At 41.7% G+C, this 16689-nt stretch overlaps 1 long non-coding RNA gene across 1 annotated transcript in view; it reads left to right on the top strand.

Moving 5' to 3' along the window:
* Positions 1-6905: 6905 nt before the first annotated feature.
* Positions 6906-16689, top strand: part of LOC132648739 (uncharacterized) — a 36861-nt gene continuing 27077 nt past the window's right edge. Inside the window, exons 1-2 of the long non-coding RNA XR_009587127.1 lie at positions 6906-7048; positions 8391-8585. This is a non-coding gene — a long non-coding RNA (uncharacterized LOC132648739). The remainder of the gene's footprint in view (positions 7049-8390; positions 8586-16689) is intronic.

A 16689-nucleotide genomic window follows, 5' to 3' on the forward strand; every position in this document is an offset into this window, starting at 1 on the left:
ATTCTCAGTCTTTGGGTTGCGACTCCTTTGGCAACCCCTGTCACAAAAAGTACTTTCATATGATCCATAACAGGAGCAAATTTACAGTTATGAAGTAGCAACAAAAATGATTTAATGATTAGGGGTCACCGTAACATCAGGAACTGTATTAAAGGGTCGCTGCAGTAAGAAGGTTGAGAACTGGGGGTGTTGGCATGCTAAAGCCAACATACTGGTCTAGAGAAAGAATCAGGAGAGTAGCGTTTGTCTGTGCCTCCATATAGGTTGTGGAAACCTGTCCTATTCAAGCCCAGCCTTTTGTAGCGTCTTGACGGAAGACTGTCTGCATCTTGTGGGAGAGGCCTACTCATATACGAGTGTTCTCACTACAACAGTGTATTAGATCATAGTTGACCAACTCTGGAACTGAAGATACCCAGAAACATGACAGTCTACTTTTGTAACTCATTAACTTAATAATACTCTTTAAGAGTTTGCTTTTTTAAAACATTTCTTAAAGCTTGAGTTTTTCAGTTTTGTGAAATTTGTTTGTTTGTTGTTTCTGTTTCTCCGTGTAGCCTTGGCTATCCTGGAACTCATCCTGTAGACCAGGATGGCCTTAAACTCAGGGATCCACCTGCCTCTGCCTCCCAACTGCTGGGATTAAAGGCGTGTATGCCACCACCAGCAAGTTGTTCACTTTGAAATACTATCTCCTTCAAGGCTGAGACTGACTGACCAAGCTGATTCTATATTCCATTTAAGCCTCCCTCTGCATATGCGCCGATCCTGCCGGTTCCATCCTCTAGCTGTCATGGGGGTCTTATCTCCAGTGAACACCAGTTCCAACAGCAACTACTTCTCAGAAAGAATAAGCCACAGTGCTAAGCCATCTGTACAGTGATCTACTACTGTGAGTACGTGGGGAAGGCTATCTCCTTAGGAAGGAGTTTGGGTCTTTATGGGAGCACCATGCTTTCCCAAAGTCTATCAGACCAAGGTCTCAACTAGTTATGCACATGTAAGCATGTGCTGTAATGATTTTGCCAATTTGAAGATTTTGCCAAAAAAAAAGAACTGTGAGTCTTTAAGGAAACTGACCGTTTTACTCCATAGATGAGAGTGTCCCTACATTGTACAGTCCAACCACAGTTTCGAAGGTTGTGATAACTTAGTCCCAAGGACCAGATTTTCTCTTCTTCCACAAAGTAGAGAATGGTCCCAACACTTCCCATTCACATAACACGTGGAACATCTGGTTGGTGGAAGCTATAATTAATACAACAGGAAACCATTGCTACTTAATAACAGAAGGGATAATATTCCAGAAAATATAAAGGTTTGTTATGGGTCCATAAAAAAAAAATAAAAATAAACCACAAAGCCGTGAAGACACAGCCTTCATAGCAATTAATTCTTATAATAATTAATAAAATGGCTCACAAATGTGCAAAATTCCCAATGTTCTTTTAATTACATTTATTTATTCATTCTGTATGTGTGTACAAGCACTGCATTAGAGAGCAACATAAGGGATTTGGTTCTGTCCTTCTACTGTATAGGACCTGGGGATCTAAACCAGGTAGTCAACCTTGGCCACGGGGTTATCTACTGAGCCTTCTCAATGTTCAATACCCTCATACTTGCATGGTTCTTAATGCCTTTTACATATCAACATTTGTCAAATAATTCATTGTATAGCATTCAGCTCACAGCTTCAGCCTTTAGGCTCTGCTCAAATAGATCATCAGGCAATCAAATGACCTCAGGAGAGAAGAGCTACAGACTAGGGGTAAAAGACTGAGTGCAATTCAAAGCTGACCAAGTCTTGTAACAAAGTCCCTCATCTGTGACGGACCTTCTAGCATTTGTCTTAGCTATACCAACAGCCTTAGGAACTGTTTTGCTTGTCTGCATGTATGTAAGTGCACTTCCTGTGTATATAGTGTCCAAGGAGACCAGAAGAAGGCCCTGGCTTCCCCTGGAACTGCAGTTAAGATGGGTCACATTCCACCATGTGGGGTCTGGAAAGTGAACTGAGGTCTCCGAAAGAGCAGCAAGGGCTATTAGCAACTGAGCCATCTCTTCCTTAATGTTCTGATATACAATCAATGTTTAATAAAAAAGAAATGAACAATTAGAAATAAACTTTACAGAAACTAAAGCATTCTGAAGTCCAGTTTTGTCAAAAGGTGTTGGAAAAAATATTCACAGACCTTTCCAGCGGTATTTCCTTTTGGGAGAACTGTTTAGTGATTCCTATCAAAATTACGAGGTTACTTCTGGTTTGGATTTCAAATTCTTGCTGAAAGTGCCCCTTCAAAGACAGTTTGGCCTCAGTCCAACAGACAGGTTAAGCCTGAGGGAGGAGGAGGAGAAGGAGGAAGAGGGAGAAAAGGAGGGGATGAGGAGGGGAGAGAAAGGGAGTAGTTCTCTCAGCCGGTGCCCAGCTACTCTGGTCAACACAGGAACAACCTTTCTGTTTGCTGTGCAGCTCTTCATCACAAAAAGTAGGAAATGCCAGGTTCCCTTCCTAGGGTCAGAGGAGGACAGCAGTCTCCAAAACAGCAACACACAAAGCGACCTGCTCTGAGCTTTTATTCAGTTATGAAAAAGGCCACTTTCAGGAGAGAGGAGGTAGTGGAGCCTGTCTCTGGCTTCTACTTTGGTCCCATGGTGTGTGTTCTTTTAAAGTGTTACAAATGCCTCCATGTTGAGTATTGGTTTGTTAATGCTTAACAGTATTAGCCTATTCCTTTTTTTGTCTCTCATCCTAAGTGTCTTCCAAAGCTAGACTTACCCTATTATATATATTCTGGATGTTCCAGGTTCACAATAACTTCTGTAACTGAAAAAGAAAAAGGATGGCTTGTTTTTTCACCTTAGGTATCTAAGCGTTCAAGTGCTTAGGAACATACCTAATGCAACCTGCCTTGTGTTTGCATGGTTTTTGTTAGTTTTGTTCTGCTGCAGATAGATTCTGCAACCACAAGCAGCAGCCGCCACTTCCTCCTCCTCTTCTTCTCCCTCCTCCTCTTTTTCTTTTCTTCCTCTTCCTTCCTCCTCTTCCTCCCATTCTTCCTCCTCCTTTTCCTCCTCCTCTTCCTATTCCTTCCCTTCTTCCTCTTCAGCAGGGTCTTATGAAGCCCAGACGGGCCTCAAACTCATTATATGGCCAAAGCTAACCTTGAATTCCATATTCTCTTTCCCCCACCCTCCAAGTCCTGGGATTACAGGTGTGTACCGCCATTCGACGCTTGAATTTTTATTAAGAATGGGGAGTCATCCACCAGAGAAGACTAGATAGCAGCTGATGTGGTAAAGGCGTGTGTGCAACGCCTTCATTAGAACTTTGACCATGACAGCATTCAGTGTGCCTGCTGTTCTGAACCTTAGAATCAGAGGGATTCACCCATCTACAAACTTGAAGTGAATTTTCATAATACCTACCCCAGTAGATATTTACCCCAATATCTTTCTGTTTATTAGAAGGCTTCTGGACAGGTTGGGAGACAATGACAGAGACAAGGTTGTTACTGGAGAGTCTATCAGAAACCGCTGCTCTTGCATGCCTGGGTATCTCCAAGCTTCTTCCATCATGCCTTAGAAAAGAGGGTGGTCAAAGGAGAAGCTGCCAGTGGGTCACAGGATGCACTCAAATGTGAGCTAACATTTGCTATATTCTGGTGGATGCTAAACAACTTTTATGTACATTATCACCTGCAGAAACTTTGTGGGCTAACACTATCCCCATTTTCCAGATGACAAATTGCACATCCAGAGAAATTAAACAACTTACCTGCTGTTAGTATGTGTCACCAATGGGATGATACCAGATTAAGTGTTTCAAACCCATGACATAACGTTTTTCTGTTTAACCAATGATTCATGTGAGAAAAATTAGTGGTGTCTATTATTCTGGAGTACGTATGACTTTTCTGGAAAACTTTTATCACTGTACTAAGTTTGACCGGGGATCCTGTAAAACTCAGTTGGGCCTCTGGTACGTTGAGCATAAGATTATAGAATAAAATGGAATTAGTCATTTCTGGTTCCTATTGTTTCACGACCAGCTTTCCCAACTTAGAATGTTTTCTCCAGGGATGAATAAAACATAGACTAATACAAACATGTTTGCAGAATACCAGCCACCCGGCCTCCTAGCAGGCCCAGTGCCCTTTGCCATGCCTGATTGCACTCTAGGTATGGTTCCTGTTCCTAAGGTACAGTAGCCACTCTAGAGAAAGAAAGCTCGTCACAGACTAAAGCAGCTCCCCAGAAGGAGGAAGCCAAATGCTTGAATTTTCCATCTCTGCTCCTTACCTGTAAATGTTCATTGCAAGATAAGACATGACTAAGAGCAGAGGCAGAGATCCTTAGAACCATTTGTAATGGAATGTGCCCTGCCCCGGCCAGCTTCATTAGTGGAATCCTAGCTCTGAATGTGAAGTTAGTAAGAGGTGGGGGTTTTGATCTGGAATTGGGTAGTGAGGGTGAAGTCATCATGCATGAAATTAATGTTCTTGGGGAAGGGGTCCCAGAAGACATCCTCACTCTACCACAAAAAGACATTAGGCAGCTGTCTGCAGCCAGAAAGCAGAATATTCTGTAGACCCTGTTTGTGATGTCCCCTTCAACTCAGACTTCTAGCCTCCAGGATTAAGGGTAGGTTGTTTGTAAGTTACTTAGTTCATGATATGGTGCTTTTCAATGGCATCTCAGGCTGACAACCCAGCTGTGAAAATATGAAGTATAAGAAAAAAAAAATCAATCTGACAATTATTTACTTAAGAAAAGGAATCTGTTTCTTAGTTTTCACTTTTGCTGTACCATTTTGTTAACATTTTTTTGTAGCCATTGTACCCTAAGAAGGACAAATTCTGTAAATCCTGAATATTAGCAAAATGATTACAACCTGTGACAAGCCCATTAACTAAGTTGAGTGTTAATATCCTGAGATCCAAACAACAGTCTGCAGTATGTCAGAACTGGCAAATACTCATGGCTTTAATTTATACCATTGTTTTACTATTATCCCATAATATGGAAGACCTTCTGTATGCTTGTCTAAGGATATGAAAAGAAGCATATGCACTGTGATTTTCCCTGCAAAAAGAGATGGGAATAGGCAGGGTTTAATTACATGCCTCTGTGCTTATTACATGGTAAATTAATGCCTTTTAACCAGGTCAAATAGCTCCGAGATTATAGATGTTCCATATTTTGTTTAACTGATAAATATTTCTTTATATAGACTGTAGATGACAAAGGTAAATGTTTTAACTTTTCCTCTGCCCTTTAGAGCCAAGAGTCCTGCAGTTAAAATATCTATCAAGCAGATGGACAAAAGTTTAGGCTAGAAAGTAATGAAATGTCGATACCGGGAACTTAAAATTTGTCTCTAGTTCCCTTCTCCGGTATGATTCAGAGGCTGAAGAAAATGTGGTGGTAACTGTCCATTCCCACACTTTCTCTCTACCTGCCATTTCTCCGAAGGTGCAGTTCCAGCCATAGAGACTGCTTTTTTAATTAAATCTTCTGCATTCAGATCAGCATGCACTTAGCAGTAGCCTACTTGTTCCAAGTGCTTGTTACTGTGTCAACAAGTCTAAAAATCTCTTCAGCCTTCCTGCCCAACCAGCCTTAGAGTGATCACCATCACTCTCCATCACCCCCACTCCTCACTTGTGAAATCCCTAGTCATCCTGGCCTTCCCTTCCCTTTCCCCAAGCCACTGAATATTCATCCTTTGTGTCATCAACACATTCCACACCGAGTCATTAAAGAGACCTTTACCATGTGCCGGCTGTTTGCCAGGCATGAGTGTGCTCAGTGCCAGGGCAGACAGAAGTCAGTTGCCTCCCTCCAGAGCCTGTGGTCTAAGTGCTAAAGGCTCGTGACAGAAGGAGCCTTCCCTGTCCCCTTGCTGATTGATCCCTTGTCTGCATTTCAATGGTGCTTTTTCTCCCTTAGCATTCCTTTGCTGCCCTGAGGCTTCCCAGCAGAGATTCCACCCCTGGAGCTGCGGGGCACTTGGCACTTGGTGATTATTTAGAGACCTACAATTTACCTTTCTGCTTCTCTGCCTGAGAGCAGTCTCTTAAACACGCCCTTCTCTTCCCGTTCCAATTCCCCATTCTTTCTCCCCTCTCCTCTTATTTTTCCACTAATTCACCTCTTTTCCCCATGCCGCTCTCGCTTGTTGAACTCAATTCTCATTCTCCCAAGACAAAACAAACGGTTTAATGATTGAGCTTGGACCATGGTTCCAGACTCATTCCCGGTTTTGTTTTGAACTTTTAACATTGGGTTGGCTCCTATATAGCTGAAAAGTTTTCTTTCACTCTAACAAAAGGTGACTAGGTCGCCAAAACAAGCACAAAGTTTGCGTTACTTCCTTGAGATGGAAAAATATTTACAGCAGTGGCAACTGAAACTACATAAAGAGATTTGAGGCCAATTCTTGTTAATGATCATCTGTCCACACAAGCTCAGGAAAGAAAGCACAAAAAAGAGCCTCAGTCAGACCTCGGGAGTCACTAGAGCACTGGGGACAGGGCAGGCACTTTGCAATCAGCCTGGCAGGTAAGAACAACCGAGATAATACAAAACAAAAACAGGATCTAGGTTCAAACCTAGATCTGAGTTGGGCCAAAGCCACAGCACAAAGTATCGTGGGACAGCAGGTGAGGAGGGGGCTGGTGCTTCTCACAGGAAAGCCCTTCATGGACTCCTGCCTGTAGAAAAACAAAACAAAATGAAACAAAACTTGACACAATTGTTACGTTTCGTAAGTAATAATGATGTGTTTGCTTCTTTCTTTTCAGAAAGGCTTTTTTTTTTTTTTTTTTTTGAACAAAGTTTCTGTGGGAACATGCTGGTGAGGAAAACCATAGCCTGAGGCAGGGTGGGTGCACCGTTGTTAGTACAGGAAGGAGGGGCCAACACTTGGAGTAGCCTTTCCCAATCTGTGTCCTGTCCGGAGCTACTAAAAACAAAGGATTTTGAAGCAAGGAAGATTGGGTTCTCACAATGCCTCCAACCAGTGCACATTGTTAGAAACATGCTAGTAAGTAAAGTAATAATGATGATAAAGAAAAAATGATACACTCTAGGGGTCTTGGTCAGGTTCATTTCCTCTGCCAGTTAAAGAATCAAAGGGCAAGAAAATAAGACGCTCAACAGGTAGCAGCTGAGACAAAAATCAACAGTTAAAGAAAGGTATTTATTGGAGTGAGGAAACACATCCAGCAGACTACAGAGAAAAAAGACCCTCTGGAAGCAGGGAGAGATTCAGAAAACCAAAAACTCCCTTCCCCCCCCCCAAAGACTGGAGATTTTAAAGCAACTGAAGAGTTTTTGTCTTTTAATTTAGGGTCAGGCCTTGTGCCTGTTGAGCCACAGTTGGTCAGCAAGGGAAAGCATAAAAGCCTTTGGCTTAAGCCAGAAGCTCTCAACCAGTGGGCCGAGACCCCCACAAGGTTCACGGATCAGATAGCCCTCATAGCAGATACTTACACTGCGATTAGATATTACAGTTAACAAGTAGCGACGAAATAATTTTATGGCTGGGCATCAGCACAACCTGGGGAACCATATCAAAGGGTCGCAGCATCAGGAAGGTTACAAGCTAGCAGGCCCTTGTCTCCTGTCAGGAGGCTAAGGAGGAAGCCTGCTGCCTTTGTTACCTAGCCACCGCCCTTCTCCCTGTCTGCTTACCAGAGAGTCTGTCACTCCTGGTAGCTCAAAAGCAGCAATAAGGAAAGATGTCCTACTTAACTTAAGAGTTAGACAAATCTAATTTCAACACGGTGGGTGGCTCTCGTGAGGGACATGTAATGCTTTTTGTTGTTTCTTCTTCAGTGTCTTATGATGATAGATCCCTGTCTCTAGCTCCTAAAGACATTTAATAAAATAAAAAAAATTTTGAAAGAGAAAAAGAAAACAAAGTTTCTTCAGATTTGGTTCTCTGTTTATCCAGTTACGGAACCACGTGGTCTGTAATCTCTCAAGAGATCAGCCACAAATATAAAAGATTTCATATGAAAGCCATTTTCATGAGAAAAATGTTTAGAAACACATTACATGGCAGGCTTGCAAAGCTAAATTCAATACCAACCATTATTTATTGTTCCTGGAAACATCTATACTCCCATTCCCTAATATTTGATTGTGCTAAAAGTTTAATATCACTGGCCATTATTTTAAAAGTTGTTTTATTTCAGAATTAACAGGGTAGCATTTGGTCCCTGTTCAAGGTTAGTGCCTGTAATGACCTTCTCTTTGCTAGCTAGCTTGTCCTCATTCTAACTGAAGTAGCCTATGCAAAAATTCTTTTAACACATTTTATTGCAACCAAATTATTGCAACAGAAATTCCTTTGGCGTTAACCCAATTCTGCTTGTTTTCAGATAAACTTTATAGCATACCAGAATGTGCACTGAATGTGCACTGAATGCAAGAATGGTTTCATCCACTTATCCATTTATATGAGAACCCATTGCAAGTTCAGCACACGGGCATCCTGGGCGCCAGACATGCAGAGGTCCAAATGTTGAAATTTCTGCCTTGACAAGCAACATGGGGAAAGAAGATTCAGATCACAGGTACTTGCTGAGATTCTAACTAGGGCATGCACTGTGTTAGGATCGGAGAATGCCTTAGTCATCCGAAGATTCCGGCCTCAGTGGTGCTCATTCACCACTGAGATCAATGTAATAAAACGTTATAAATTGGACTGTTATAAACAGCAAACACTTGTTCTCACAGTTGCAGAATCCTGTGTGTCCTGGGGACACATCCCCTTCATCCCAGCACTTGGGAGGCAACGACAGGCAGATCTCTGTGAGTTCAAAGTTTTTTGTTTGTTTGTTTGTTTGTTTTTTCTTCCAGTGTTTTTGTTTCTTTGTTTGTTTTTCCCCTCTAAGATAGGGTTTCTCTGTGTAGCCTTGGCTGTCCTGCATTCCTTTGGAAACCAGGATGGCCTTGAACTCACAGTGATCTGCCTGCCTTTGCCTCCCTGAATGCCAGGATTAAAGGCACGTGCCACCACACCCAGCAACCACTAATGGTATTCGGGTGAGCCCAAAGCAGCTATTGTGAATAATGCCATTGTAAATAGTGTTCACATTTCTCTATTCCATGCTGCCTTGGTTCCTTTGACTGGATAACAGGAGTAGAGTAGATGGCCATACACTACTCAGTCTTTTGAGGAACCACTATACTGATTTACATAGATATTGTAATAATAGCAATAACAATGCTATATTATCATAACAATGCAACAATATAACTATTATTATTATTATTATGTTTCTTTGAGAATTTCTCTGTGTAACAGCCCTAGCTGTCCCAGAACTTGCTTTATAGACCAGGGCTGGCCTCGAACTCACATCTGGCTGCCTCTGACTCCAGAGTTCTAGGATTAAAGGTGTATGCCATCACTGTCTAGCAATACTTTTGCTAATATAAATTCTCACCAACAGTATATTGGGTGTCCTATCCCATCTTCATATCATGTTGTTTCTTCATTGGTAACCACACTTGCTTTCTGGCTGGGGGAAGATTTGTTTTTTGGTTTGTGTTTTACTGATAGCTAAGAGGTTGCAATGGCATCCATCTTGAAACAGTCCAGGACCATCTCTGATAAAACAACTTGTAAGAAATGCTGGGCAAGAAGACAGAGAGCCGGACCTTAGCTGGCATGAATGGGCTGCTGTAATATGAACTCCTAGAATCATAATATCACATCTTAGTATATTAATATATAACATATTCAGGCACATTTCAATGGCACGGTCAATCATATTGTTTTTGTTGTTGTTTTTCTTCTTCTGATAGCTCCCCAAATAGCTTATATATTCATGGAAACTTGACAATCCAAGTTCTTAGCAGGAAATAGCCACAGCTATCTATGTGTTGATTAAAATACTGGCTTTAAGGTCCCCCCCAATCAGTGGACTTGGAAAGGGGCAGGAAGGAGATGAGGGAGGGAGGGAGGGTTTGGGAGGGAATGCTGGAGCAGGATACAACTGGGATACAGAGTTAATAAAATGTAACTAATAAAAATAAAAAATAAAAATAAATGAAATAAAATACTGGCTTTAAATTGCTGACCTGATATTCAGGTGAGAGGTTCTAAAAAGATTTTTTTTCTCTCTCTGGGGGTAAAAAAAGTCAACAATTTTATCATTGGACCAAAGTACTGAATTAGAAGCCTACAATTCATCATTATAATTAACCTCACATGGTGTCTAGTAATAGAACAAGTTGGCTGTATTTACCATATAAATACCTTACAGTATTAATTTCTGTGTAGGTTAACAATTAATTTTGTAACTCAGAACTTTTAAATCTCTGAGATTCTATGACTTCCATAATTTTTATCATTGCACTAAACTCTCAATATGTGTTGATAACCTATTTTTTCCTTTTGTTTTGTGGTTGTTGTTCTATTTTTTATTTTTATTATTAGTTACATTTTTCCTGTTTTGCCGTTATAAAAATTTAACCAAATAGGAAGATGAGACAGTAGCAACAGCACAGCGTGGCAGCTGCAGCTAAAGATTGTCTAGCACTCTTTCTTCCCTTCTGTGGGAGAGAGAGCTTTCTTCTTTTTCTGAGCATCTTGCTCTAAATATCCTTACATTTGGCAGAAGCTTTCTCGTAAGCCTCCTTCTAATCCGTTCTCTTTTGTAGCCCTGGCATTTCACCCTCATGTTAATTATGTTGTTGGAACTATGTGGGCTTAGTTAGACTTCAGAGAAGGACAGGTACTTTAATGAGCAATGACATTCAAGATTCCCTTCAAAAGGCATAAAGGCCAATGTCAGTCTTAGGGTGAGTGGGGAGTTTTATTCAGAGCCATATTCTTGCCAATTTTCATTAGGAACTATTGTAGGAGAAAACAAGTAACAGGACAGTAGCCTACCACAGAAAGCACCTGAAAGACTCTACCTAGCAGTGTATCAAAGCAGATGCTGAGACCCATAACCAAGCCTTTGGCAGAGTGTAGGGAATCATATGAAGGAAGGAAGAATTAGTATGACCTAGAGGGGACAGGCAGCCCCTCAAGGTCCAAATATATCTGGGCACAGGGGTCTTCTCTGAGACTGTTTATCCAACCAAGGACTATGCATGGATACAACCTACAACTCCTGCTCAAACATAGTCCATGGTAGCTCAGTATCCAAGTGGGTACCCTAGTAAGGGGTACAGGAATTGTTTCTGACATGAACTCAATGTCTGGCTCATTGAGCTTCCCCCCCCGCAGGGAGGAGCAGCCTTGCTAGGCCACAGATAAAAGACATTGCAACCATCCTGAACATACCTGATAAGCTAGGGCCAGTTGGAAGGAGAGGAGGACACCCCCTCTCAGTGGACTCAGAAAGGGGCAGGGAGGAGATAAAGGAGGGAGGGGAGAATTAGGAGGGAAAGAGGGAGCGGGCTACAGCTGGGATACAAGTGAATGTGTAAAATTATTTAAAAATAAAAAAATTTTTTAAAAAGAATGATACAATTGCAATTTCCCCCCACCCCCTCTAAAAACAGGAGTAAGAAAACTGTATCTGTTCCCAAATCCAGAGGGAAAAATTTCAAGCCAAACTTTAATTGCAAAGTCAAAGACAGAGGTGTTCTTGTCTCTAGATGGAAGCAGGTGGCTTCTGGAAGTCTTCGTCTGTGTTTCAGTGCCTTTATGGAGTTATAGTATTAAACTGCACAAAAGTCATTTTCTATGTTTTTGGTGCTTTGCCTTTTGGGGTTTCAGGGACTTGGGAGGGACTTCTTTCCCAGTGTCGTTTAATTCCTGGGTATAGAAAAACATGCTGCTCATATGCAAACTAACCAGTCTATCACATAAGCACCACTGAACTCTGAAATTCCAGGCCAAAAGTCCTCTGCCTGAATGACCCCAGGGCCAACTACCAGACTTAAGACGCTCTCCCTATTTTGCAGAGCCTGTTAGGAAATATTCAAATTAGCCAATCCTAAGCCATTTTTTTTTCCCTTTCCTTGCCCCACTGTTTGTTCACATGTCTCTTGCCAAGTTTGTCTCCTGTTTCTCCTGTTCTGGATGATCCCCATGTTTCTCCCATGTGGCGCTTATTGGCATGTGCCTTGACTCTAGAGACATGCAAGTATAAAAAACAAAAACCTTTCATGGCAATCACTTCATATCTGTTTGACTTATCCTACCTGGTTTAGGAAAATTGTGAGAACATTTTAAAATATAAACTCAACTCCTAGATCTGCTAGACAATCCATGCACAGCAAGTGAAGAGTTCATGCAAACATTATGTGAGTATGTGCTTTGCATGCAGGAGAAAGGCAACAAACAGCTCAGTGTACCCAGAGCCTGATATTTGAGTTAGCACAGTATAATGAGTTGTTATCTGAGTGGAAGTAAGCAAAAGTAAGAGCTAGATCATGAATCTCATAGAACCTTGAAGATAAGGATTAGGAGTCTGGATTACCTTAAATGTGAATGAAGTTAGCTAAAGAATTTGAAGCATGGAGGGAAACAATCTAACTTCTTTCTGAAGGATTACTCCATGGACCAAGTAGAAAGAGAATTACAAGGAAGGAAAGTAAGATTTCCTTCACTGTGACAAAATAACTGAGCAATTTAAAGGAGGGGAGAGGTTTACTCTGACTCCGTTTAAGATGTTTCAGTGCGCAGCCTATTTTGGTGGCGAAGTTGCTTAGGTCCTGGGATGGCAGAGTCAGTACAACGTTTCAGAAGCACAGGGCAGAGGAAACTCACTCTTCATCTTAGTACAGCAAGGAAGTAAAGAAAGAGAGGAGGGCTCCTGAGTCCTAACGGCCGGTCAACCTGCACACCGAGCTGACCTTAAGTCCCCTCTACTATGTCACACTTACAAATGCCTCCATCATCTTCCTACAGCACCATGGGATGGTTTCCAGGCTTTCAACACATGGGTTTTCAAGAGCCAAACTGTACCACAAGGGTAGAAGCAGAAAACAAACAAAAACAAAAATAAGACAAAATACAAAACAAAACAACACAGCTAGAGTGTGTATAAGGTGAGTTCAGAGGTGGCTGCACAGGAACAGGAAAGTATCTATAAATGTGGAGCCCAACACCTTCCAAATGAACAGTGTAAGAAATCAAATGCCAGCTTACTGTTTTGTGGGGCTCACCAGAATCAACCACACAGACACAGGGTACAGCCAATAGAAATTCTTTTATTCTAGCCAGCTGGGAACTCACAGGAGTGTTGAGGAACCCAGGCATGGCCCTTTTTTGTCCAGAATGCTGAGGCTTTTAAGGGGAAAGACCTTGTCTCTCTCTCTCTTGTTTCTGCAGTTTTTTATTCCCTAAAATAGAATTGAGTATAATAGATGCCCTTCTTGTTATTAAAATGTTTCTGAAAAATGGAAGTATTTGTAAAGAGGTACTACGAAGATTGACAAATTAAAACTTTCAGAGACTCAAAGTCAACTGTAATGGAATTCATGTCTATTATGTAATTCTACATAAAAATAACACCAATCCACCAGGCCAAGTGGTACCTGCCTGAATATAATCTCAGCTACTTGGATAGCTGAGTCAGGAAAATGGCAAGCTTGAAGACTTTCTGGTCTTCAGAGTAAGTTCAATACTATCTTCCTACCAGGACTCTCTTAATAATAATAATAATAATAATAATAACAATAATAATAATAGAAAATGTTGCATTGTGGCTGTAGGCCAGTGTATGCACTTGCTAGTGTACACAAAGACTTCTATTCAATCCCCCACAGTGCCAAAAATAAAGCAAGATGAAATAAAGCCAATTTTAGATGTGACAGAGTAACGAAAATCCTTTTGTGCCCCCAAATCATTTTTTTTGAAGTTGAAAACAGTAATTTGTTAATTTCTCCAAAAGTACTTGGTGCCTCTGTTTTTCTGGTGCTCCAAGAATATACTTTGGATAACCCAATTCTGAGAATTACGCAGTCGTGGGAGTGTTGTGCCTTATGCCAGATGCTGAAATAGGGAGGCTTGGCAGACAATGGCTGCCAGTTAAGTTTCATTCCTTCCAAGAGGAAGGAATGCTTAATTTGAGCCTAAATGATAAGAAGAGCCTTGCTATTGTTTGGATCAATGAAACAAACAATGAGGACAGATTAAGTTAAGAAAAAAGAGGATCTTTAACACCAGTTTACTTCCCTGGTTTCAGGAGACAGTCATGAAATCAGCCCACTTTCACACAGCTTATTTCATGCTGTCCCAGGTCCAAGAACAGAGTGGCAGTGATTAATCAGAACTCACATTGGAAGGACTCTGCCAAGCAGATCTAAAAATACTGAGGATCACGCAAAGATTTAAACACTGCCTTCATCAGAGACTTCTGAACGTGGATTATTTGCCCTATGGTACACTTAATCAGGATCAATAAAAAAGTCGACCTGAGTAGCTGTCCCACGTTCTTTTCCTTGTTTGTGAAATGAGACAGTGATGCCATCTTCTCATGGATAACTCTGAGGATGAAGTGAAACAGAATTTGTGAGGTGTGATCTATTGTGTCATCTACTGTAGCGAAATTACAGTTTTGATCAGAACAATGGGAAGAGCAAGCTGACCTAGCCCTTACTGCCAAAGGTGGAGTGGGGAGGGGTGACGGGACAGCTGTCAAAATACCAGCTGGGAAGTTCCAAGTCCTGCTTACCGGAAACAGCAGCCTTTGCCTCAGTTCTAGTCCCAGCCCTTGGATCTTCTCTTCCTGCCCCCGTTTAATTTTCTCTTTGAAGTAGAAGTTATTAGATGGATGGTGTACACCTTTAATCCCAGCACTCAGGAGGCAGAGGCAGGTAGATCACTTTGAGGCCTCCTTCTTCTACTGAGTGAACTCCAGGACAGCTAGGGCTACACAGAGAAACCCTGAAGGGCTCTAACAAGCCGGAGCATGGCAAGTATGGCCTTGGTAGGCCTTTGATTTTCCACCATTCTCTCTGCCACATTGAAGCATTAGATCACATTCTTAAAGCTAGACATCCGGTATTTGGCCACTTCCTCCCCCTGAGGCTGATCACCAAAATCCAGCTCTCAAAGTATTCAAATTCAGCAATCAAAAGGCCCTTTTTGGCTTGCCTAATTAACATTCCCAATCAAAACAACACAGGTGTCACCTTTTCTCTTTATAAACTGCCAATTTCGTCTGGATCACTGTCTCTTCTAGAGGGAGTCCTTTGTCTCTCTGGGGCACCCCTTTCCCCCTCTCCTTTGTTCTTTTTTCTTTCTCTCTCATCTTCAGTCTCCTGTCTTTGTCTCTTATCCCCTGTCCTTTGTATCTCTGGGGCAAATCTCCTCTGTGCTGAGAAGGTGGTCTTGGTGTGTTGTATGCTGATTTCTGTACTTTCAAACCCTGTGTGTGTGGAGGGGGCCGGAGGGAGATATTTAAGTAATCTTCAACTTGGGAGTTTGAAGCCTAGCGCTTAACTAAACAAATGAAAGGCATGTTGTTAAAAAAGGGAAACCTTGGAGGGAGTTAATGAGTTGTTTGAGCAGAAGTCACCTGAGAAGAGACAAATTGGAAAACAATGACTCAAACCCCTTCAGTACTGCCTGGAGGTGGCTACTAGCAATTGACAACTCCATTTCCTTCTGGTGGTATTTCTCCCATCCACCCTGAACTAGAAAATTCCTCATTCTGTCTTGACTGACTACTCACAAACCAACCTTAAACACACACACACACACCACAACCACCACCATCACCAACAATTAAAAAAACAAACAAACAAAACTATTATTTGCTTTGGTATCATCACCAAATGAGTTGTTCTCGGAAAGATCTTACAAAGATACATGTGATTTGTGGATGAGCAAAAAACTGCTTACTCTTCTAAATCTTTAATCATCTCTGAATATACGCAGAAAGTGGAGTTCTGTCATTAACTGAATGTAAGACCAATGCTCCATCATTCTGATAATGAAATAAACAACAATCCTTGCGTTGAATGAGAATAATGGCAGCAGGGTGCTGTGTGAGCAGTTATGCACACTCTGTGCCCCACTTTCCCGAGATCTTAAAGGACAAGAGTAAAATGGGGCTCGTGGGCTGCAGCCTGAAAGAGGCCTAGATTAAAATTCCTATAGGGTTTCAAACTCCTGGGGCCCTTGAACAAAATGCCTTCTGTCCTAGGGCAGACTTCCTGAACTTCTAGTCTGCCATAAATGGTCATTCTTTAGGCCTGAGATCATTTCACATCATTTCCAGCTCATCCACTGATAAGACCTATGATAAAATGAGGTAAGGTGACAGCAGTGGTTTGAATGGAGATGCCCCCTCATCAGCACGTTCATTTCAGCAGTTGGTCTCCAGTTGATGGTGCAGTTTGATGAGATTGAGGAGAACTGTCCTTGTTGGAGGAAGTGTGTCACTGGAGGCAGCTTTGAGCACTGAGGGACTCCTGTTATTTTCATTCTTCTCTCTGATTCCTGCTTACTGTAAAGGATGTAAGCTCTCAGCATCCTGCTCCAGCCTCCATGCCTGCTTCCTGCTGCCGTACCTTCCTTACCATTATGCACTCTACCCTTCTAGAAAGTAAGCCAGAAACAAACTCGTTCTTCTATAAATTGCTGTGCTCATGGTGCTTTGTCACAGAAAAGGAAAAGTAATTAAAGCAGTTGTCAACAACTGAAGATCTTAAAATCCGTGTATCCTCCCACTTCAAGCAAAGAAGCTCAGCCACGTTTGTTTTTGT

Source organism: Meriones unguiculatus, chromosome 17 (assembly GCF_030254825.1).
Source record: "Meriones unguiculatus strain TT.TT164.6M chromosome 17, Bangor_MerUng_6.1, whole genome shotgun sequence".
In the NCBI taxonomy this organism is placed as follows: domain Eukaryota; kingdom Metazoa; phylum Chordata; class Mammalia; order Rodentia; family Muridae; genus Meriones; species Meriones unguiculatus.